The 23917-nt window shown below is 37.7% G+C and overlaps 1 protein-coding gene and 1 long non-coding RNA gene across 3 annotated transcripts in view; both read left to right on the forward strand.

The window, feature by feature from the left end:
- Nucleotides 1-23917, forward strand: part of ptprga (protein tyrosine phosphatase receptor type Ga) — a 514388-nt gene that overhangs the window by 186085 nt on the left and 304386 nt on the right.
- On the forward strand, nucleotides 6336-8347 carry LOC147841642 (uncharacterized). Its single transcript, XR_015502315.1, has 3 exons — nucleotides 6336-6428; nucleotides 7027-7074; nucleotides 7960-8347. It is a non-coding gene; the product is annotated as an uncharacterized LOC147841642 (long non-coding RNA).

Genomic DNA, 23917 nt, shown 5'->3' on the forward strand with positions numbered 1-23917 from the left:
AGCAGCAAGAAATAGAAACCATTTCTAAAATATCAATTTGAGGTTTTGTTAGAACTAAACTCCTTTTAATATAGAAAATATCTTGTGCCGTTGCTTTTATTTAGAACACGATTTAAACCAGCCCTCAGGCTCGATTGTCAGACTCGCTTCTGTTGGTCCTCAATCTGACAACCTGCGCTTGCATTTGTTTTGATCCAGGAATGCAATACCTAGTTCAACCACTGCGTGTCAAACTTACAGTACGTACTTCACCTTTAATAACGAAATGGTAATTAAGAAATTATGAAATGTTAAAATTATGTTCTTTTCCTCTCTTTTTTGCATTGAACTGACACTCTGAAAATTGAAATAAAACCTAGAAGATATTAGTAAATACCCATGTTCAGTCACGCTGACCTGATTTCACCAAGTAGGACATGTTCCTGGATTAACATCGATGTTGATCTTGGAACATCATTTTTGTTCAAAATTGTAATCCATACCAAATCCCTTCCCCTAAACCCATCCATAACTGTAAATTATTCCTAAAATCAGAGGGGAATAATAGTTGCATAACAATCATGTAGAAATGCATAAGCCTAACCGTAAGCCTAAACTCAACATAAACAATAAACATATCCCTTAATTGTTAGTGGCTGATTGGAATGTTGTTCCAGGATCAACACAGAAGTTATTCCAGGAACATGTCCTACTTGGTGAAATCAGATTGACACAACTGCACATTGGTAGATACTAATATCTTCAAGCTTTTAGGTTTACTTTTACGAGCTGATTATTTAATCCAGGCATGTTTATGTTTGTCTCTTTTAATATTAGACTTCAATGTTTTAAGCACATATTAAAAAAAGGCCTGTGCATGTGAAAACAGTTGCCTTTATATTTTACAATGGATGATATTCAAGAGGGGATCATCATATCTAAGGGTCCTTAACAACCCCTGAAAAACCCCGGGCTTAAATGGAAATTCATATTATTATTTTATCCTCTTCTCTCTAATTGATTTATTCATTGAAATTGTGTTCCTCCGCCCTAAACGTAACTCAAGTGCATATTTTACTTGTAAACATCAGTCATCATAGTCCACCGCACTGCACATGTCCACTAAACACTCCAAGATATATCGTCTTTGTGCTTCTTGCTTCTCCGACTGCTTAATAACAGAACCTTAATTAATATGGCCCGAGGCTAGAAGGAGTTTATAGACCACCGAACGCAGAGAAAAGTAGATTTCTAGGGCCATTTCTCTGCGGAGCTCCTACCAATATCTCCATGAGCAATTCTGCCTCAGATTGTTAGTGGATCTTTTGAATCTGAGAGACGATATTATACCTTATGGCTCATATATATATATATGGATTCAGCTGCTATGGAGTGAGATTCATACCATATCGATCTGTTGAGGGGGAAAAATAAGGCTCAACAAATGAAAAATAAAGACCTGACAAATAAAGAAAGCATCTGTGACTTTATGAGGCAGAAGTGGACTGCAGGTATTGGAGAAGAGTTACGACTCAGAAGGGAGACAGTGTGAATGAATGGCAGCTACTCGGAGCTATGCAGGTCTTTCAATTAAATGGGCAGGCAGCGAAGGTCAGAATCTCTCGTCTAGGAAAGAGCACTGTCTTATTAAGACTACTTCAGATTGAGTGAGAGTGAGAACAGATTGAGAAAATGAAAGGAGGGTGAGGGGGGGTGGAGGTTGGCCTCGTTGTTCTGCTGAAGAGAGGGAGACTGAGTGAGTGGACACAGGCTGAAAATGAACCAAGAGAGTGGGAGAATAATTTGGCCGTCCCCAGTGTTCGTATGTTGACTGAAGGAAGGAGAAGGAATGGAACGGGGAGGGGAGGAGGGGAAGGCTGTAATTTCGACTCCGGTAGATGTGCCTCTGGGAAAATCCGTCCGGCCTACGGAAGCCCAGCAGGCCCATAAATCACCTGACGAGCTCCAGGCTCCCAGGAACCCTGTGGTGGTGACCCCTTCTTTTGTCTTTTCCCACATCACATCCCAGTTCCAACACACTTTTACCACAGTTTGTACTTTTAGATTTAATGGCTGACTTATATTCATTTGTATGATCTCATTCGTACGCTTTAGTATGGTTTTTGCTCACCCCCTAATGAGGGATATGGTTAGGGGTAGGATTTGGGGCACATCTTTTAAAAATCATTCAAGAGTTCACACTTAGCTGATGATTGATTATAACGCTTGTTTGGCATGCTGTCCTGGGAGAGAGATTTGAGCTTATAAGTTCCTCGAGCCCGGGGGCCCCTCCCGTGTGCCAGGCGAGAGGGGAGTTTAAGCTTAGGTAGATCTCGAGAACTTTCCTAGCAGGAGATATGTTTTGGTCTTCGATTGGTGTTACACAATCACGTGATGCAATTTCACAGGTCAGAGTTTATCAAGCTCAAACCAAAGAGCATAGAATTACCAAGAGGCGACACTCTAGTGCGAATCAGGAATTCTATTTTGGAATGAAACTTCCAGTAGAACTACAGCATATAATAAGTCTGTAAATAAACTATTAAAAGTGTTGATGATTGTGATAGTAAGTGTTGTATTGTCGTCTTTGATGTTGCATCTGTGCTTTTCAAATAAATAAATAAATAAAAACCAAAGCAGCTGCTCGTCATCTCGACAGCAATAAGATCCAATGGACAGCCAATCGCTTTCACTCTACATGGCGGAATCCGAGGCTATTGCTGAGCGCTGCTGTTGCAATGGAACGTTCAACTGAGGGTCGCCTCTTGGTAGGCTTGGGCAGTAATACGGTAATATGATGTATCGTGTGATCTAAAAATAGCAAGGGCGTCAGTTTGAATACCGTTATACCCGTCATAAAAAACAATGCACTTAGATAGGAGACAAGTATTAAATATTACAATTATTTATTTAATGCCACAAATTTACAAATTTCGGGAACAATCGGTAACTCTGGTGTAATTTGAAAGGGAACTCCTGAGCGAGCGAGCATGCGCGCATCCGCAAGGATGCTGTTTGCTTGCTTGTGTGTGTGTGTGTGTGAATGAGAGAGCGTAGTACTTTGCGTCTCTCTCTCTATTTTAGTATTACTTTTAAATATATTTTATTGTATTTTTAATACCAGTTATTTTTAGTTTTATTGTCTAGTTTATTTTATTGTAAAGCACTTTGGATCAACTACGGTTGTGTTAAATTGTGTTCTATAAATAAAGTTTGCCTTGCCTTGCCTTGCCCCTCTCTCTCTCTCTCTCTCTCTCTCTCTGTGTGCGTGCGTGTGCGCGCTCGTGTGCGTGCCTACGTGTGCATGTGTGTGTGTGTGTGAGTGAGAATGAGAGAGAGATCTCTAAAACAAACAAGACAAACAGGTGACTGCGAACCTAAGGTTGCAAATACGGTATTCAATTTCTGAATGGTTTAGGCACAAGTTAACACCTTGACGACGCTGTCTGAGCCTTATGTCATATTTTTTTAATACCGAGGTAAATAGGGAGGAGGTTTGACGGTATCAAAATTTGGATACCGCCCAAGCCTACCTTTCGGTCATTCTAAGCTCTTTGCTTAAACTTTGCAATGCAGCAAACTGCGAAACTTGTCGCACAAGCTTGCGTTTCCGGTCACACATTCGCATACATATGTATAGAAGTCTATAGGGAGAAAAGTGCAGTGTGACTGTAGCTTTACCTGTAGGTTTCAAACGAGATTGAAGGACTCAATTAGTTTGATCAGGTGTGTTTAACTAGGGTTGGAACTAAACTCTGCAGAGCTTTGGCTCTTTAGTAACTGTATTTGACAACTGCGGTCTAGACAGTGCTTCTTGATTTAGAAATATATCAATATTTGGACTAGAAACATTTATTCCAGCAACATGCACCAGGGAGTCATGCACAGTGTGACCAGGAAGGTAGACTATGAAACTAAACAGCATCAGTTGTATTTCCATGTTGTCTTTAAGCGATACATGATGCAGATAGCTCTCCATTGTCTAGCTTTGTGGCTACGGTGTATATATTCATTGCACACGCGCCTGGCTCCCGACGGAATAGCACTGATGGTGTTTGAATATAGAGTGTTCTGTCCTTTCATACCCTTGTGCCATTGATCAGTCCCACAATAATTGTTGCTTCTTGAGGTTATCAGACCCCTTCTCCTCCCGAAGGACCACAGAAAGGCCCGTGCCGGGTCTCCGGAGACTTATTGTGGAAGGAGTCCGTAGTTGAATATTTTCAGCAGTCGTCTCCAGTGGATTTCATAAAGCAAGCCGGTTCCCCCACACTTTGAGTGGAGGTCCAGAGAGAGTTATCGCAACTGCGGAGAAGGGAATAATTGTTTCCGAGCCTGAACGGGGGTGACATCTCAACTTCTTCCTTCCGCACTTTCTCTCGTCTGTATTGCTCACACATTTCATTGGAGCTCCCTCGTGCATTTTTTTTTCTCCTCAACACTCTTTTCATTCCTGATATTAATGGTTTTTGAACAATGCATTTAGTCTTACAATTTCTGTGAACGATTTTTTTGTTGTTGTTGTTGCCGTTTCCAACACGCCGTTGCTGCAATATATTGCAATGTTATTTTCCTCTTCCTGTCTGCTTTCCTGTCACTGTTTGCATATCTGATATCTGTTGTATATAAACAGAACAAACTGTGAACGGCAGGCGAGTTTTTATTAGGTTTTGCTTCTCGAGTGAAAGATGGTTGTTTACGAGGTTATATCTGCTCGGAGCTTACAGCAATTGAGGAAAAAAAAAAAAAAGAAGATGTCTGGTTTGTGCAATGATGCACATATATGGGTAGTTGAAAAATAGGCAGTAAAAATAGCTGTTTTTGTAAAACACTATTTTTGAAAAAAAGTCTGATGTTTGAGAAAATAAAAATGGTTTACTAACTTTATCAGTTACCTCAATTTTATTTTTATTTTTTTACACTTTTACTAAGGGCATCCGCTGCGTAAAACATATGTTGGAATAGCTGCTGGTTCTGTCCGCTGTGGCGAACCCTGATAAATAAGGGACTAAGTTGAAGGAAAATAAATGAATGAATGTATAAAATTTATCTTAAATATGACTTATGCCGTCACAGCAAAAGCTAAGAAAATACAGTGAGAGTGATTCATTTTCAATGCCGAACCCTTATGTTCATAATGTTACTTATTTTATATGAAATTATAAGTAAAAACAATTTTCTCCATGATTTGTTGTACATTTTCTGTAAATTGTTATATATGTGTATATTTTTATCATATCTAGTTGTTTTGATGCTCTTGTTTTACTGTATGGTGTCCTTGAGTTTTGCCAAAATAATAATGTATTATTATTATTATTATTATTATTATTATTATTATTATATTTATTATTTATTAATTTTTTTTTTATTATTATTATTATCAATATTCATTATTATTATTATTATTATTATTATTATTATTATTATTATTATTATTAACTTTACAATTTTGCAGTCATTCCAAAACAGCTAAATACACTCAAAACATTTTTTATACGAGTAGAAACAACCCTATTCTTGAGATTATTGGGGATAATTTAACTGTTTTATGTTCAATCCGCTTAAATTTGTTCAAACCTAAATGATTTTTGTTGGGACAACCTAAATGAATTATGTGGAGGCCTGCAGTTTTTACACTGTACACTACCTGACAAAAGTCTTGTTGCCTATTCAAGTTTTAGGAACAAGTTTTTTGGAACTTGACTTCTAGTTGATCATTTGGTATCAGAAGTGGCTTATATGAAAGGCAAATGCCTTTGTTTTTCCTTTTTTTCTATGAAAACAAAATGATTTCAATTTAACTTGCAAAATTAGGTTTGAAGTATTTATTAATGATTTCATGTTTTGCTTTTTCATTTATAAGAGCTGTAATTTATTAAACTATGCTTAAGACAGTCATAACACAGGAGAGTTTTGAGAACTGGGTCTAAACATGTAAAAAAAATAATAATAACGCAGCAAGTTTTATGAGAAGAGGTTTTATATACAGCAACAAATAATAATTTGACTTTAAGTTGATCATTTGGAAAAGTGGCAGAAGGTTGATTTTTCAGATGCACTGTAAAAAGTGCTACACTCACAAAGTTGGTTCTATCTACTTTAAATAATTGCAATCTAGTTAATTTTATTTGTTTTATGCCAAAAAAATTAAATTTGCTTCCTCTTTACTTAAAATATATCAGTTTTTATATAACTGTATATTTTGAATAAAACTAATGCAATTTATTTGAGTAGATTTTTTTACGTGGTTATTGTGTAGAATAAATGTTATAAAAGTGAGTTGACACAGACAATTTATTAGAGCAGCTGTCGATGTGGGCAGGTGTTCATAAAACGTGATTTTTATAGTTTTGCGTGACTCCTTTTTCATTGCCCGGGATTTAGCAGGCAGACGCAGCTTCTGCAATGGTCGACATTAACTTCTCCCAGCAGCGGATCTGATTAACACGGTAAGTTGCAAATTTAGCCGAATGATAATTGTAAAGTCATGCAAAACTGCTGTCTTCGCTAGGCAGGTGAGGTTTTAGCTTTGTAAATTGTACTGTAGCCTCAGGTATGTTAACAGTTAGACTGCTCTCACATGGAAAGCTAAGTTGGCTAACGCTAACCAACGCTAGTTTATGCTAATGATTAAAAGTGATATTATTGAGAAAAAATAGTGAAAGTAGTTTTAAAACACTTAGTAGGTATAACTAACGTTGCAGAACCGATTAACAAGGTCACTGGTGGGCGGTCGGGGTGTGGGGGTTCAGTTTGCTAGCGCTAACTTAGCTAAAGTTAGCTCACCTAAGTTATAGCAGCACATTAAGGATGGATATTAAATGCAGAAACGTATGCAACAGTTAAGTAGTTTGTGTTTAACGTAAGAGAAAGTATAACTTAAAGTTTGTGTTTTAGAGATTTAGTCCATAAGTTTTTTAATGCTGCATAGTGAATAAATTACAGATTTACAATTTATTTTAACTTAAATTACATTTACTACTGATGTTTACAGAACCATTTAAACTGTATGCACCTCATTCTAAAATGCATGTTCTTGGTCTTTAGATACCAAAGTGATTTTGTTACCTGTGGATCTTCAAACTTCACATCCAGGTAAGAAAAACATTAGATACAACTACAGCTATAATTATTTGCAGGCAAGTAAAACATTGGTAAAATTGCAAACATTAGTGGGCTCCATAGAATTAACTTACATTTGATATCTGAAGTGCAACAGTAATTTTTTACTGTTTTTTTTACACAGATATTATGTGTGCAACAGTAAAAACAGTATAAAAATATCCTAATGCAGTTTCTTATTATCTGTCAGTCTTTCAATAAAGCTAACTGATAACACTGAATCACTGAACTGTCATTTGCCAGTGACATTAAATTTGAAGAAAAAGTCAATTAAATGTAGCTTTAGCAAAAATGTAATGTAAACCTTAATGTAATGTGTAAAATGGCAATGTATTTATTTATTTATTTAATAAAATTTGTATTATGACGTGCAAAGTTTGGTGCAAAATGAAGATGACATTTAAATTATAGAACTTGTATTCTATAGTTTTCATATAGCCATTTTCAAACAGTTTTAATATCTAAACTAAATACACATTCTTATGCTTTATAAGTTGCCAAAATAAACAAAAAATGTAATACCTAAATTTTAACAATTCTTTGATTGACAGGAAAACACAATGACATGCACTGTTACACTGAGTAAAATCACAGTTTTCTTTAAAATTTGATAACTAAAAACACCTGGAATAATGTAATTACACAACCTCTATAACCTTTTTTTATTTTTTAATTAGAAGTTAGGTAATTTTAACTAAGGTAATTTTTAACTGATAAACTAAGGTGTTTCATCCATGCATCATTCTCACTGGACTTTTGTAACTTCACTTGTAGTTATTTCCTATTCAGTATTTAGCTATTTAATGTTGTTTGGTAGCAACCACCTAAACTCCTGTTTCTTTTTGTCTCTACCAATAGAGTTGTGAGGAATCAGAGGTGCATGCGGCTGCCCACGGGAAAAATTTGCCATCAGCCCAACACAGTTTGGATTATCATAGGACTGTCAGAGGTTTGCCAAACCTGTCAAATGCATGATGGCTCCTGTTTGGACTTACCGATGTCCTCGACTTCAAGTATCCATCAAAACTGTATACATTTGAGATATATTAGAGACTCTTTGTGGGACTGGACATTATGCATCCTAAATCTTCATCAAAATATGCAAATCTCCTCACTGAGTTGCCTTGGATGATTTCTCAATAGGATCTGGTATTATTAATGTTTTTATTTATGTATTGTGTACGTGTAGCCACATTAATGGCCTATTTTGTAGTCACTATTAAAAGGAACATCGATTGATATTGAATACATGTTATGGTCTTTAATCCATCTTCCCATTCTTATTTAATTGTTATTGACAGGAAAGTCTGTTTATCTGTTTTTACTAGTGTATATTGTGCTTACAATATAGAAACGAAGATTTATTTTCTGAGGTTACAGCCAGAAGTCAATTAAATTAGTTTTAAATGACATATGCATGGTTAATTTTATTTAGATCATTAAGTTCATAATACTTAATTAAAATGAGTACAGTCAACATATAGCAATGTATAAGTAAGTTAAGTTTAACAAAAAAAGTAAGTTTATCTGATTTGAGTAATTTTAGAAATATTAGTTGGCTCAACTTAATTTTATTGCATTTGTTTTAAGCAATGTTTTAGTGTTTAAAATACTTAAAAAAGGCTGGAAGTTGAATCAACCTAAAACGTCCGATGCAACCACTTGCCTCACTTTTTATAAGTTAGATCTAAGTAACATTTTTTACAGTGTGAATCATCTGTTGAATGCATCCCAATTAGTGGGTAACACAATCGCCTTACAGCGAGAAGGTCGCTGGCTTGAGCCTCGGCTGTGTCAGTTGGCATTTCTTTGTGGAGTTTGCATGTTCTCCCCGTGTTCATGTGAGTTTCCTCCGGGTGCTCCGTTTTCCCCAAGTCCAAAAACATGTGGTATAGATGAATTGAGTTGGCTAAATTGTCCATAGTGTATGAGTGTGAATGAGTGTGTGTGGATGTTTTCCAGTATGTGTTGAAGAAAATGAATGAATGAATGGTTTGTTCTGTAGACTTTTAAAAAATATGCAGCCTAAAGGGGTTAATAATTTTGACCTTAAAATGGCATTTAAAAAATTAAAAACTGCTTTTATTCTAGCCGAAATAAAACAAATAAGACTTTCTCCAGAAGAAAAAAATTATTATCAGACATACTGTGGAAATTGCTCTGTTAAACATCATTTGGGATTTAAAAAAAGAAAAAAGAATTAAAGGGGAACTAATAATTACGAATTTAACTGTATATGTACACACATGGTTGACATCAAAATTATTATCCCTCCTGGGAAATCAATATAGCTTTTCAAATATTTCTCAAACATTGTTTAACAGACCAAGGAAATGTTCACAGTACATTTTTTCTTCTTCCAAGTCATTTCATTCTAGTCTTTTAGTTTAACTGGAATAAAAGCAGTTTAAAAAATTACAACAGTTTAAGGTCAATATTATTAGCCCCTTTAAACATATATGTATATATATATATATATATATATATATATATATATATATATATATATATATATATATATATATATATAGTCTTTAGAGCAAACCGCTGTTATCCATTATCTTGCCTAACTATTGTAACTTGCCTAGTAAACCTAATAACCCATTTATGTCTTTAAATTGCACTTAGTTAATAATAATTTTGCCTACACCTGTATTAAATACCCCAAAAATTACAGTTTCACATTTCTCTTTACTTCTGTGACCTCTATCCATAACTTGAGCTTCTTTAGTCTGTCTCTCCTCCACTCTCTGGCTGGATTTTAATTGTGAATCTTGGGGCCGGTAGCAAAGTCCCCAGTCTCATTTTAGCAGTGCCAGAGACAGTGGATGGGACTTGACTGGCCCCGAACATGCAGGGGTCAAGTCCTCCGGGGTCTACTTCTACACTAGAGAGAGCGCGCTTGTTATTTTAGAACCGCAGCCCGTTGGATCTTTGAATAGCTTAAGAAATTAATTAAGCTAATGCCAGGAAATAAAAGTTGTAGTCCAAAGTCATCAAGAGGACCTCTTCTTTGTGTTTGTGTTACTGAGGACTTTATAGGTCTATGTGGAAAAGGATATCGATTTCATAAAAGGTCACTCAAAGCGAATGCAGAAATAGTGTGATTACATGATGAATATATCTCTGGGAGTGCTTCATACGTCAGTCAATAAGAGCGTCTTTATAAGAGGCTCTCAGCAAGAACATTCAGCTATTGGTCTTCTAAACACTCCTTGAATTGAAATCAATAAATCTCTGTTTATTGGTGGACAGTTTATATATATTATAGGTGATCTAGTTTCCAATAGTTGTAACTGTAGGCATAAATATCTGGACACAGCTCCTTTATTTTGGTCCATTTTATTGTTTACTCTCTCTTAATAATAATAAAAAAATAAAATAAAATAAAATTGAATGAAAAAAAAACAAAAAAAACATTTAAATTAATATGATATGCAATAAAACAAAATAGAATAGAATAGGATAACAAATGCAATAAAATAGAACAAAATAAAATAGAATAAATTAAAAAATAAAACAAAACGTAATAAATATTAAATAAATTTAAATTAAATAATAAAAAATAGATTAAAACAAAAAATTATAAAATAAAAAAATAATAAAATAAAATAAAATACAACAAAATAAAATAAAATAATAATATAAAATAAATAAAAAATTAAATAAAATAATTAAATTAATATAATATGCAATAAAATAAAACAAAATAAAAGAGAATAAAATAACAAATGACATAAAATTGAACAAATTTTAAAATAGATTTAAACTAAAAAAATAATAAAATAAAATAAAACAAAATAAAATAGAATAAAAATAAATAAATAAATAAATAAATAAATAAATAAGCAAAACAAAAAAAAACAGAATAAAACAAGAAAAAAAAAGAAAGAAAGAAAGAAAGAAAGAAAGAAAGAAAGAAAGAAAGAAAGAAAGAAAGAAAGAAAGAAAAAAAGAGGTTAAATGTCTACATCACTGCCTCACTTATGCTCAATTTATATGGATTCATATGTATTAACACACACACACACACACACACACACACACACACACACAAAGGATTTGAAAGTGACTTGAATTGACTGAACTGTTCTTTATACATCTTAAAAACATCAACAATGAACCTTTTGCACATGAACCCTCACTGAGATATCACTAATGTGACCTGACATATAAATGAAACGCTTATCTATGCAGAATTCACTTTAGATTTTAAACTCAAAATTACTCCCTAGACTGCTTGGTTTAAAATTGTCTTGCGTGAGAACAGCTTTATTGACAATAGAAGATTGCTCTATGTTGCCTGCATACTTTTGCAAATGCTAAAACAGTGCTTTTTTACTTCTGTATTATTATTATTATTTTTACTTTTTACTTAATGGCTACAACAAATGGCAAATTTGAACTATTCTTTAGTTTTACCGGAACCATTATGAATACAAAATAAAAAAGTTGAGACCAGATTTTCTAATCTTTTTGGCAGTACAGTACTGTCAGCATGTGCAGGGAATAATTTGAAAAGGCGCAGAGACTCATTTATTAACTTATAATAAGCAAAACTTTGCTGTCAAAAACACTTAGATTTATTGTCTATAAAGATAATTTCTTTCAGTCTAATGAAAACATGAGGCTGTAAATGGTTTGTAATTGTACCAGGCTCGGGTGGAAATACAACTAGAACTATGAGGTTCACCTCAAACAAAACATGTAAAGTAAATTGCAAACAAAGTCAATGCAAAACCGCAAAATAAAGAGGCAAATGAACACTGTGTGGGGCAAATGTGGTGGAATGTGTGGAAGTTCAAATAATTGAACTCAAACTAAAAATTTGGGTCACACTTTATTTTGATGGTCCCTTTGTTGAATTTTAGTTACATTGCATCTACATGCCAACTAATTCTCATTAGATTATAAGCAGACTGTTAGGTTGGGGTTAGTGCAAGTTAACATGTACTCGCTAAGTTCCTTACAGTCAATTAAATGTCTGTTGAGGAGCAGTATCAACAGATATTAAGCAGACAGTCTACTAATACTCAAATGGACCATTAAAATAAAGGGTCCCACTTTATATTGTGTCCTGAACTAATTTGTACTTACACAGAAATTAATACTTAGTTACAATGTATTAATTGTGTAAATACATGTATTTACTCTGTACTTATGCTTGATCAAATACTTGTATGTAGTTACATCTGTAATTACACTTGTAAATACACTGTTGACCATCCCTTACACCTTAACCCACTCTTAAACCTACCCATACCACCAAACCTGTCCATAACCCAACCTCTATCCCAACTCACGAGCACCACAAGTGTTCTCAAATACATTATGAAGACAGTAAAGTACCATGTATTTATTTTTTGATGCAAGTACATAGTAGTTAAAGACACTTAATATAAAGTGGGACCAAATAAAGTGTTACCAAAGTTTGCATGAGTGGATACATCCCTTGAGTAAACTAAAGCTAGTGACACAGTTCTCCTCATTTGTTGTAAGCCCAGCTTTAGAACCAATAAAAACGCCTATTGTCAACACTGAAAAGCATTTATTCCTCAGAAACAAATCACTTGGATAAAGTGAGGCCGTACTCACACTAGGTACAGTTGCCTCGAACCGGGCCAAAGCACGCTTGTCCCCCCTCCCGTCTCCCCCGACGGCCCGCACTCACACCACAAATGGGCCTCGGCACGCTTACGTCATCGCTGCTGCGCTGTTCATCGAGAAGCGCTCTCTCACTCAGCAGCACAGTGGAGATTTCTCTAGTTATATCGTTTCAGTCGTTTGTTATGCAGTGACATGCAGTCAGATATTTCGCCGAACAGATCCGCCACTTTTGGCGCTCATAAACAATCCTAAAGCTCTCGTGCTTCAGGAATGAGGAGGTCTGCTTAAGCCGCGCAGCTGTCGTGCAATGAGGGGTTTACTTCTTTAATAAACTACGGCAGTTTGCGTTCACTGAACAGTAAGAATGATTAATAAATCCATATGAAACAGCCGCTTAAAGCGTACCATGCCAAAGCCCAAGTGAACCGCGCTCAGGCACACCTCTTCCAACCGGGCCAGGGCCGGCCAAGTGAACCGTGCTTGAGCCCGATTCAGCGCACTCACACTTCTCAAACGATCCAGGAAACAGGCCTGGGCACGGTACGGATGGCATAGTGTGAATAGGCCCTGATAAACAATTTTGGGAAAGATACTCAAAAAATTAGCATGAGGGGAAAACATCCTGCGCGTAAACAAGAGTTAGTGACGAGGTGCTTTACATTGGTTGTGAACCCAGCTTTAGAACCGTTGACTTCACCTATTGTCAAAACTGATACATGCATTCCTCAAAAACAAATCACTTGGGTACATTGATAAACAAGCAATTCTGGGAAAGATACTTAAACTAAAAATAAGCATGAAACATCCTGCGAGTAAACTAGAGCTAGGGATGCAGTGTTCTGCGTTTGTTGTGAACCAGCTTTAGAACTGTTGAAAATCAGCCCTTGTTTATTCCTCAGCAACAAATCACTTGGATTAATTAATAAACAAGGCATTCTGGGCAAAATACACCTCTAAAGAAGAGTGGGGTAACAAATCCATTTCAGATCCCAGTTGGACTTTGCGGCCAGAGGCTAAAAAGCTGCCCTGTCCTCCACTGTCCGCCAGACAGGAAGTGGCATTGAACACCAGGCCAACTCAGTATAATTGACTCTGCATGGCTCTAGCCACCCATTTGATGGATAGTCCCTCTGCAAATAAAAAACTGGCGGGACCACTGGTCATTTTAATGAGTAAAATGTTTCACTCTGGGCCATTTTTAGGAAGTACCATCAGACATGGCTTTTTTTATCTTCCAAAATAGCACATTTGGGCAGAAGTGTGTTTCCACAGTGAACCCCCACCAACCTTTCTGATTTTATATTCATGTAGTGCTCTCTCCGTGCAGTTACATGATTTATGTAATCAGCACTCTCCCTATGTTTAATCCTTAAAGGAAGGTCCTCTTCATCTAAAATTAAACACGATTCAAGATCTAAAGGCAATGGAAAGTTTCTCTCTTTCGTTTCTCTTACTCATCCTTTCTTTCCTCCTTTATTTTTAAAGCCGGTAATCGATCGGCGCTTAAGCTCCAGAGAGATAATCAGTTTGTCAAATCAGTGAATGGGGCTCCATCAATCGGCGGGTTGTGTATTGTGTACCTGTGCTTTCACTGCAGCTGGGGCTTTGTCATCTGAAACGTGTTTTGAATCTATTAAAGTGTCTTTCTGACTTCATTGAGCTGGAGAAGTGTGGACGGAGCAAAGAGACAGCGTCCCTCAGGTGTTGATGCGAAGAGTGACCGAGCAAAGGGAGAGTATTGATTTTTGTTATGGGAGCTTGTTTCACTAAAGCAGGTTCTTCCTTTGCCAGAATCATCAAAGTGCTCATGAGTTCTGTTTTCCCAATTCCTACTGAGTGGTGCGTCCTTGTCCTGTTGTATTCTAGATTTGATTTGGTGGAGACTGTAGTTTGTCCTTTTTGTTCTATTTGCAACTGTGTATGTGATTCTGCCTGTACAGCTGTGCTTGTTTGTGTGGTTTACAAGGACTTGAAATTCTATAATGACATGGGTATGACCTAGGTCAGGGATGGCAACTTCGGTCATGGAGGGTCACTGTCACAAGATTCATCAAAGTGCTCATGAGTTCTGTTTTCCCAATTCCCATCAAGGGGTGGGTTCTTGTCCTGCTGAATTCTGGATTTCATTTGATGGAGACTGTAGTTTGTCCTCTTTGTTCTATTTGCAACTGTGCATGTGATTTTCCTGTACAACTGTGCTGGTTTTTGTGGTTTACAAGGACTTGAAATTGTATAATGGCATGGGTATGACCTAGGTCAGGGATGGGTAACTTTGGTCATGGATGGCCACTGTCACAAGATTCATCAAAGTGCTCATGAGTTCGGTTCCCTAATTACCATTGAGTGGTGGGTTCTTGTCCTGCTAATTTCTGGATTTCATTCGATGGAGACTGTAGTTTGTCCTCTTTGCTCTAATTGCATCTGTGATTGTGCTTGTGTTAGTGTGCTTGTTTTTGTGGTGTACAAGTAAATGAAATTGTGTAATGGCATGGGTATGACCTAGGTCATGAATGGGCAACTTCGGTCAAGGAAGGGCCACTGTCTCCAGAGTCATTAAAGTGCTCATGAGTTCTGTTTTTCTTAATTCCCATTGAGTGGGACGTCCTTGTCCTGTTGTGCAACTGTGTATGTGATTGTGCTTGTGTAAATGTGCTTGTTTACGTAGTTTGCAAGGACATGAAATTGTATAATGGCATGGGTATGACCTAGGACTGGGATGGGCAACTTTGGTCATGGATGGCACCTGTCATCAGATTCATGAAAGTGCTCATGAGTTCTGTTTTCCCACTTGCCACTGGGCGGTGTGTCCTTGTCCTGTTGTATTCAAGATTTAGTTTGGTGGAGACTGTAGTTTGTCCTCTTTGTTCTATTTGCAACTGTGTATGTGATTCTGCCTGTACAACTGTTCTTGTTTGTGTGGTTTACAAGGACTTGAAATTCTATAATGACATGGGTATGACCTAGGTCAGGGATGGCAACTTCGGTCATGGAGGGTCACTGTCACAAGATTCATCAAAGTGCTCATGAGTTCTGTTTTCCCAATTCCCATCAAGGGGTGGGTTCTTGTCCTGCTGAATTCTGGATTTCATTTGATGGAGACTGTAGTTTGTCCTCTTTGTTCTATTTGCAACTGTGCATGTGATTTTCCTGTACAACTGTGCTGGTTTTTGTGGTTTACAAGGACTTGAAATTGTATAATGGCATGGGTATGACCTAGGTCAGGGATGGGTAACTTTGGTCATGGATGGCCACTGTCACAAGATTCATCAAAGTGCTCATGAGTTCGGTTCCCTAATTACCATTGAGTGGTGGGTTCTTGTCCTGCTAATTTCTGGATTTCATTCGATGGAGACTGTAGTTTGTCCTCTTTGCTCTAATTGCATCTGTGATTGTGCTTGTGTTAGTGTGCTTGTTTTTGTGGTGTACAAGTAAATGAAATTGTGTAATGGCATGGGTATGACCTAGGTCATGAATGGGCAACTTCGGTCAAGGAAGGGCCACTGTCTCCAGAGTCATTAAAGTGCTCATGAGTTCTGTTTTTCTTAATTCCCATTGAGTGGGACGTCCTTGTCCTGTTGTGCAACTGTGTATGTGATTGTGCTTGTGTAAATGTGCTTGTTTACGTAGTTTGCAAGGACATGAAATTGTATAATGGCATGGGTATGACCTAGGACTGGGATGGGCAACTTTGGTCATGGATGGCACCTGTCATCAGATTCATGAAAGTGCTCATGAGTTCTGTTTTCCCACTTGCCACTGGGCGGTGTGTCCTTGTCCTGTTGTATTCAAGATTTAGTTTGGTGGAGACTGTAGTTTGTCCTCTTTGTTCTATTTGCAACTGTGTATGTGATTCTGCCTGTACAACTGTTCTTGTTTGTGTGGTTTAAAAGGACATGAAATTGTATAATGACATGGGTATGACCCAGGTCAGGGATTGGGCAACTTCGGTCAAGGAAGGGCCACTGTCACCAGAGTCATCAAAGTACTCATGAGTTCTGTTTTCCTTAATTAACATTGAGTGGGACGTACTTGTCATGTTGTAGTCTAGATTTGAATATGTGGAGACTGTAGTTTTTCCTCTTTGTTCTATTTTCAACTGTATATGTGTGTGTGCTTGTGTAAGTGTGCTTGTTTATGTGGTTTACGAGGACATGAAATTGTATCGTGGCAGGGGTGTGACCTAGGTCAGGGATGGGCAACTTCGGCTATGGATGGCCACTGTCACCAGAGTCAACAAAGTGCTCATGAGTTCGGTTCCCTAATTACCATTGAGTGGTGTGTCCTTGTCCTGTTGTACTCTAGATTTGATTTGGTGGAGACTGTAGTTTTTCCTCTTTGTTCTATTTGCAACTGTGTATGTGTGTGTGCTTGTTTGTGTGGTTTACAAGGACATGAAATTGTATAATGGCATGGGTTTGACCTAGGTTAAGGATGGCCAACTTCGGTTATGGAGGGCCACTGTCACCAGAGTAATCAAAGTGCTCATGAGTTACATTTCTGGAGATCGCAAACTATGTAGCCAGATGTACGTATGGCTTCATTTTATCTTTAAAATGAATGATATGCGGTGGCATGATGCTGTTTCTTTTCGCCCTTACTAGCTGACTGCTTACCCCCATATGGATGGCTTTCCCGCTGTTATAGTTTGTTCAGTAGCTCGCCTTGTACGTCAGTGGACTTGAGACACAGAGAGGAGTTGACTGCGTCAAAAGAGTTCAAGTCTAGCAAAGAACGGTTCCAGAAAGACAAAAACAAAAAGCCAAAAAAACAAGTAAATAACAAGGTGAGAATGTGGTAAAATCTGAAAACGTGGTAAAAATCATGCTTTTTTCTGAATTGCTTTTTAAAACTGTCAGTTGGGTTTAGGAAAGTGGGTGGCATTGGTGCTTTTGAAAACACTATTGCTTGGGTTTAGGGAAAGAGGAAGGTGGGTCAGTCGATCGGTCTGTCAGTCAGTCAGTCGACAGCAGCCTCTGGTGGATTTACGCGAGAACAGCAGGCACGAATGGCACTCAAAAAGCACACATAGCGGCCTCTAGTGGATTCGCGAAAACAAACACTACAAATAAAACCTCACCTACTTGGACATATTTGGCACTCTCCAGAAATGTATAAAGGGGTACGTTTTGGTAGTAAATTGTCTTGTGGTTTGACTACACAAAAACTTTTGACTTTTTACCTTAAAAAGAATCTTCAAAATGGTCTTGAAATCATTCATTTAAATAAAACTATTTGAAATTAGTATGAATATAAAGAGTACATTTCTAAGAATGTAGCAGATAAGTTTTTTACCTTTTTTTCATTTTCTTTTATCATGGACACTCTTATATGTCATTGAATGTTACTTTTCTACATTCTTTCTCTCTAATTGTGAAGACCCAGAGATAGCGACACCTGACAGTCATTGTCACATTACGTGTCTTTCTTGCCGTCTTTTTCTCTTGCCTCCCTTTAAACCCACTCCATCTTTAAATCATCCCCGCGCTCTTTCTCTCTGAAAGGAAAAGGTGACAGGAAGTTTGTCAATGTCTGCCGGGAGCCAGAGAGACTTAGTGCGAGAGTGTGAATAAAGATTGTGAGGAGAAAAACAGTAGGGGAAACAATCGTGGGTTATTCATGACACCATTATCCCGGGCTAAGTGACAGGAGTTGCGCAGACAGCAGGGTGTGTATGCTTTGATTAATGGAAAGAATGAGCGAATGTGACAGGACAGGTGACCAACCATGGGACGTGCTCTCTGATGACACTTTTAACAGCTGCCGCGCTTTGCATTCTGGGATACTTCCTGTCTCTGGTACCATCGAGTCATTCTTGTGTGTTTAACTCAAAGGGATCCACTCCAAAAGCATACCTCTGGCTGTGCATTTACTAGGAAATTTAATTGATAAAGATGGAAAATTGGAAAAGAGCAGCATAGACATTCTTCAGAATTTCTCTTCTTTTGCTCTTCGAATGAAAAGCATCAAGTCTGGAATTCTAAATGTGCATTAAACACGATGTAGTTTTATAACCAATATAGGAACATCGTGTAGGACATGGACAGTGACGGAAAGAGATGGATAAGACAGTTTCCTCTGGTTAGGGATTTTACCGTAGGACAGGTCATCAGCCAATTAAACCTCCGCCTGCTTCCTCCACCATCCCCGCCTTTCTTCCACACATTACTCCATTTTAATCAGAGCACACAACTCTTTCTCCCACACTCTCTCTCTCTCCGCTCTGTCTGTCTCTGCAGTTTCGTTCCTTTCCTCATTTCCAAACAAGGCACAATTCAAATGCAAATGCCAGAGCCCAATTACGCATTTCTGTGTGGTTGAGTTTGTATCGGTCCCAAGGAGATTTCTTTTTTTTTTTTTTTTTTTGCAGCACGTTGTGGCAGACTGGACGAGATGTACCATTCTCGTCTCCTGATGATCAAATGATATTAGCTTTAGCATTGTGACCTAACAACTGCATTATATTTGCTGTGGTATAACCACAGTAGGGGCGAGGCAGTGGCACAGTAGGTAGTGCTGTAGCCTCACAGCAAGAAGGTCGCTGGTTCAAACCTCGGCTCAGTTGCTGTTTCTGTGTGGAGTTTGCATGTTCCTCCTTGCCTTCCCGTGGGTTTCCTTCGGGTGCTCCGGTTTCCCCCACAGTCCAAAGACATGCGGTACAGGTGAATTGGGTAGGCTAAATTGTCCGTAGTGTATGAGTGTGTGTGTGTGTGAATGTGTGTGTGGATGTTTCCCAGAGATGGGTTGCGGCTGGAAGGGCATCCTCTGCGTAAAAACTTGCTGGATAAGTTGGCGGTTCATACCGCTGTGGCGACCGCGGATTAATAAAGGGACTAAGCTGACAAGAAAATGAAGGAATGAATAACCACAGTACATTATTAGTGTGTGTATGAATGTCATAATAAAGCAGTGCTGTAAAGAAACTAGTTACAAATACTCAAACTACTGGGTAAATTAAACTGAGCAGTGTTCCTCGGGAATTGTAATTTACTGAGTAGTTTTACAAATATGTACTTATACATTCCCTTGAGTACATTATTACTGCTGTATCGGTACTTTTACTCTACTACTTTCCCTTTAACCTGCAGGGACTACTTCATTATGAAAAATCAGTCCTATGATTCCTGTCCAATCAAATCGCACATAGAAGGTAAATCACATCATAATGAACTACCTTAAGACATGTGCGATTTATAATTGCTGCAAATTGTTTGCAAGCATTTCCTTCGGGTGCTCCGGTTTCCCCCACAGTCCAAAGACATGCTGTACAGGTGAATTGGGTTGGCTAAATTGTCCGTAGTGTATGAGTGTGTGTGTGTGAATGTGTGTGTGGATGTTTCCCAGAGATGGGTTGCGGCTGGAAGGGCATCCGCTGCGTAAAAACTTGCTGGATAAGTTGGCGGTTCATACCGCTGTGGCGACCGCGGATTAATAAAGGGACTAAGCCGACAAGAAAATGAATCAATGAATGTTTGGAAGCATTAAAAGTGTCCAAGAAGATGTCTAAAATCTTTACACGCATTGACCCAGAGACTGTTTAGATGCATGTCACTAATGAGAAGATGACGAATGTTTACTGTATGATGACCAAAATGGCCTTTAAAACCCAGCAGGCACAAGACGTCAACATGAGGTTAGAACGACGTTGTACCTCAGTGTCGTGGGGACATTGCATTTTGTTTGGAAATGAAAATCATGTCAATGTTCAACTTAAAGCCAACCAAATACCAACGTCTATTGATGTTACAGCTTGATGTTGTAGAGATGTTACCACTATGACGTCTATTAGACGTTATATTTTGGTCGTCATACCTGATGAATCAATGTCAGTATTTGACGTCAATATGACAGTGGTTTAAGACAGGGGGTTCTCAACCTTTTTCATTTCAGGGCCCACCTCCTTCTTCGAAAAATTTTTGAAGGCGCACGTCTGACATTTAAAAAAAACTGATTGCTTAGAGTAAATGCTTATTTTAAACATTTATTTATATTTGCAAAACATTTCTTTTGCTTATACTATTAATGTCTTACTTTTCTACAGCATTTTATAAAAAAAACTAAACTAAATTAGTTTATGTATATTATATATAGTATTTGGGCCTTTTCTTTAATAAATGAACCTGTACAGGACAAAGATGACAAAAAAGCGGCTGCTTTGAATTGGACTGGCTACTATTTGCGTTTGCGTATTGTTTACCATTTGCGGGTCTGTTTGTTTAATACAGCTGAGCATGTAGTCCTGGTTGACGTGCAAAGGTTGGAAGTGCAGCCATGGTTAAATTTGTAATTTACAGACTCTTTTTGCCGAGTCCGAAGTAATCAATAACAGAAAATGGGAAATGCCATTACACCAATCATTTTACTATAAAACAAATTTAATCATGAAATCAAATAATTATAGTACATTAATAAAGTTACATTTATTATATAAATCATGGCCCACCGGTTGAGAATCCCTGGTTTAAGATGTCGGCTCGGCGTTGGATTTTAGTCACTTCCCAACACAACCTCAAATCAACCAAATATCAACGTCATTTCACGTCGTTATTGGACATCAAAATAACGTCATTAGACGCTGGCTAGACATTGAATTTTCGTCACCTGACGTCACAACCTAAATCTAACCTAGTGTTAATGTCTTATGATGTTGTGTGCCTGCTGAGCAATAACAAGATGCACTACAGAATGTTACGTTTACACACACATGGACAATTTACATGTAAACGCATCAGCTTTTAACAGCGTAATACTCACTACTCTTGAGGACTTTAGAAAGGGCTACTCTTTACTCATACTTTGAGTAATATTTACAACAGATACTTTTACTCTACTTACATTTTTAGGCAATTAATGGTACTTTTACTTAAGTATGATTTTTCAGTACTCTTTCCACCACTGTTCAATTCAATTCAATTCAGCTTTATTTGTATAGCGCTTTTACAATGTAGATTGTGTCAAAGCAGCTTCACATAAATGGTCATAGTAACTGGAACAGTGTGGTTCAGGTTTTAGTGTTTAAGTTCAGTTCAGTTCACTGTATAAAGTAAAATTTCCAAACGAAGAAATATAATAAAAGCTTGTTGTGCAAATAGCCCTGCATTAATAGTGTGATGCATTCCTGTAAAACGGCATAAATCGCAGCATTTTGATTGATAGGCATATTGTAAACACGAAATAGCAAAATACTTAGATCATAGTCTTTAGATACACTCAAATACACTCATATTTGTTCAGCCGAGCATGAATGTACTTGGAGGTTTTCCGCCTATATGGTCAGATAAGTTGTACAATTAACAAAATGCTCTCTTTCTCATGCCTCGCTAAGCATTGTGGATGCCAGCTCAGTCTTACTGTAAGCTACTAACCCGCTGAAGCGCAAATGCAGTGGTCGTATTTAGCAGAACAAGGCTTAGCATAGGCTTCATTAATAAGAGACGGATTGCGTGCTCTAATTATCTCTTGCAAAACGTGCTTGTTTGTGTAATTCTAATGATAATCTCTATGTTGAAGCTGTTTTGGGTCATTTAGGATTTAAACTTATAGTTGAGTTGGGATGGGGTCAATAATATTTGGTTTGCCTCAAGTCTTTGTTCTAGGCTGTTTGCACTATTTAAACCTTATTGCGTAGGGAGGATGCAGCCGTCATATCTAGCAGAACAAGGCTTAGCATACATTCACCGGCCACTTTATTAGGTGCACCTTGCTAGTAGCGGGTTGGATCCCCTTTTGCCTTCAAAACTGCCTTAATCCTTCATGGCTTAGAGTACTGGAGATACTGGAAATACTCCTCAGAGATTTTGGTTCATGTTGACATGATAGCATCACACAGTTGCTGCTGATTTGTTGGCTGCACATCCATGATGCGAATCTCCCATTCCACCACTTACCTAAGTCGCTCTATTGAATTGAGCTCTGGTGACTGTGGAGGCCATTTAAGTACAGTGAACTCCTTGTCATGTTGAAGAAACCAGTCTGAGATGATTTGCACCTTATGACATGGTGCGTTATCCTGCTGGAAGTAGCTGTCAGAAGATGGGTACACTGTGGTCATAAAGGGATGGACATGGTGAGCAACAACACTCAGGTAGGCTGTGACATTAATATGATGCTCAATTGGTACTAATGAGCCCAAAGTGTACCAAGAAAATATCCAACACACCATTACACCACCAACAAGTCAGGATGAATCCGTGCTTTCATGTTGTTGGCGCCAAATTCTGACCACTGAATAAAGCACATGAGGTGTACCAGTGGAGATCACAGACAGTTTTCTGTTGTTCATCCACTGGGTGTCAAACATACTGCACCTTTTAAGGGTCACGAAACCCTAAAACACATGTTATGAGCTGTTGACAGTCATATATGTGTCCCACACTGTTAAAAACACTATTAGGACACAGATATTTCCCTAAAAAGTGCGTTGCGTTATTTCGAGAAAATTCCGAATTTATGAAGCTTTGTCACAGCCATGAGATCTTATCTTACGTCTTTTAGTGTGTTGCATTGATTTTTGAGTATGGCTTGGTTCAAACCAATCAGCGTGCTCTATTATGTATGCGCTGCAACTTCATTAATCTGCATGCTAGCTTTCTTAGACTGTACCTGAAACAGTGTTCAGACGGCAGAGAGACGCCAAGTCGTGTTGCCAAAAGGAGTGGAAAAAGAATAAGAAATGATTGGAGATGCGGGTCGTCAGTGTTGCTTTTATAATGTGCTGCAGTGAAGGTTTTGTTTTCATTTTCTCTCTATGAGAGCGCAGCTGAACTCACGTGTGGATTACAGTGCACGCGACGCCCAGCAGAAATACGCTTGTACTTCTTTGTGTTTTCTCATCTCGGAAATGGAAACCCGGATTTGTTGCTCGTCTCCTTTAAAAACAGATGCAGCTCCAGGTTATCTTGATTGTCCTGTCTACAGATTTGGTAAGTGTGTGCGATCAGCACCCTTTATTTGTTCATTCAGATGGCAAAGTTATAGTTCGTATGGTCAGCAGTACTCTTTCAGTGTTTAAAGACATACCTTAGTCAAAATGATTTCTAAGTTACTTAGTTTACGTTAACACCACTACAATATTATAGACTGAAAGATCCGAACACGTGAACACTGTAAGCAAACTATTGCCGACCGTCATTTTTAATTTTCACCGCATTTTGTGACAGGATTGTCTACACACACACGGGTTTTTGACCTACCAAGTGCATCTGAGTTACCG

This window comes from Danio rerio, chromosome 11, assembly GCF_052040795.2.
Source record: "Danio rerio strain M-AB ecotype USA chromosome 11, GRCz13ab, whole genome shotgun sequence".
NCBI lineage: Eukaryota > Metazoa > Chordata > Actinopteri > Cypriniformes > Danionidae > Danio > Danio rerio.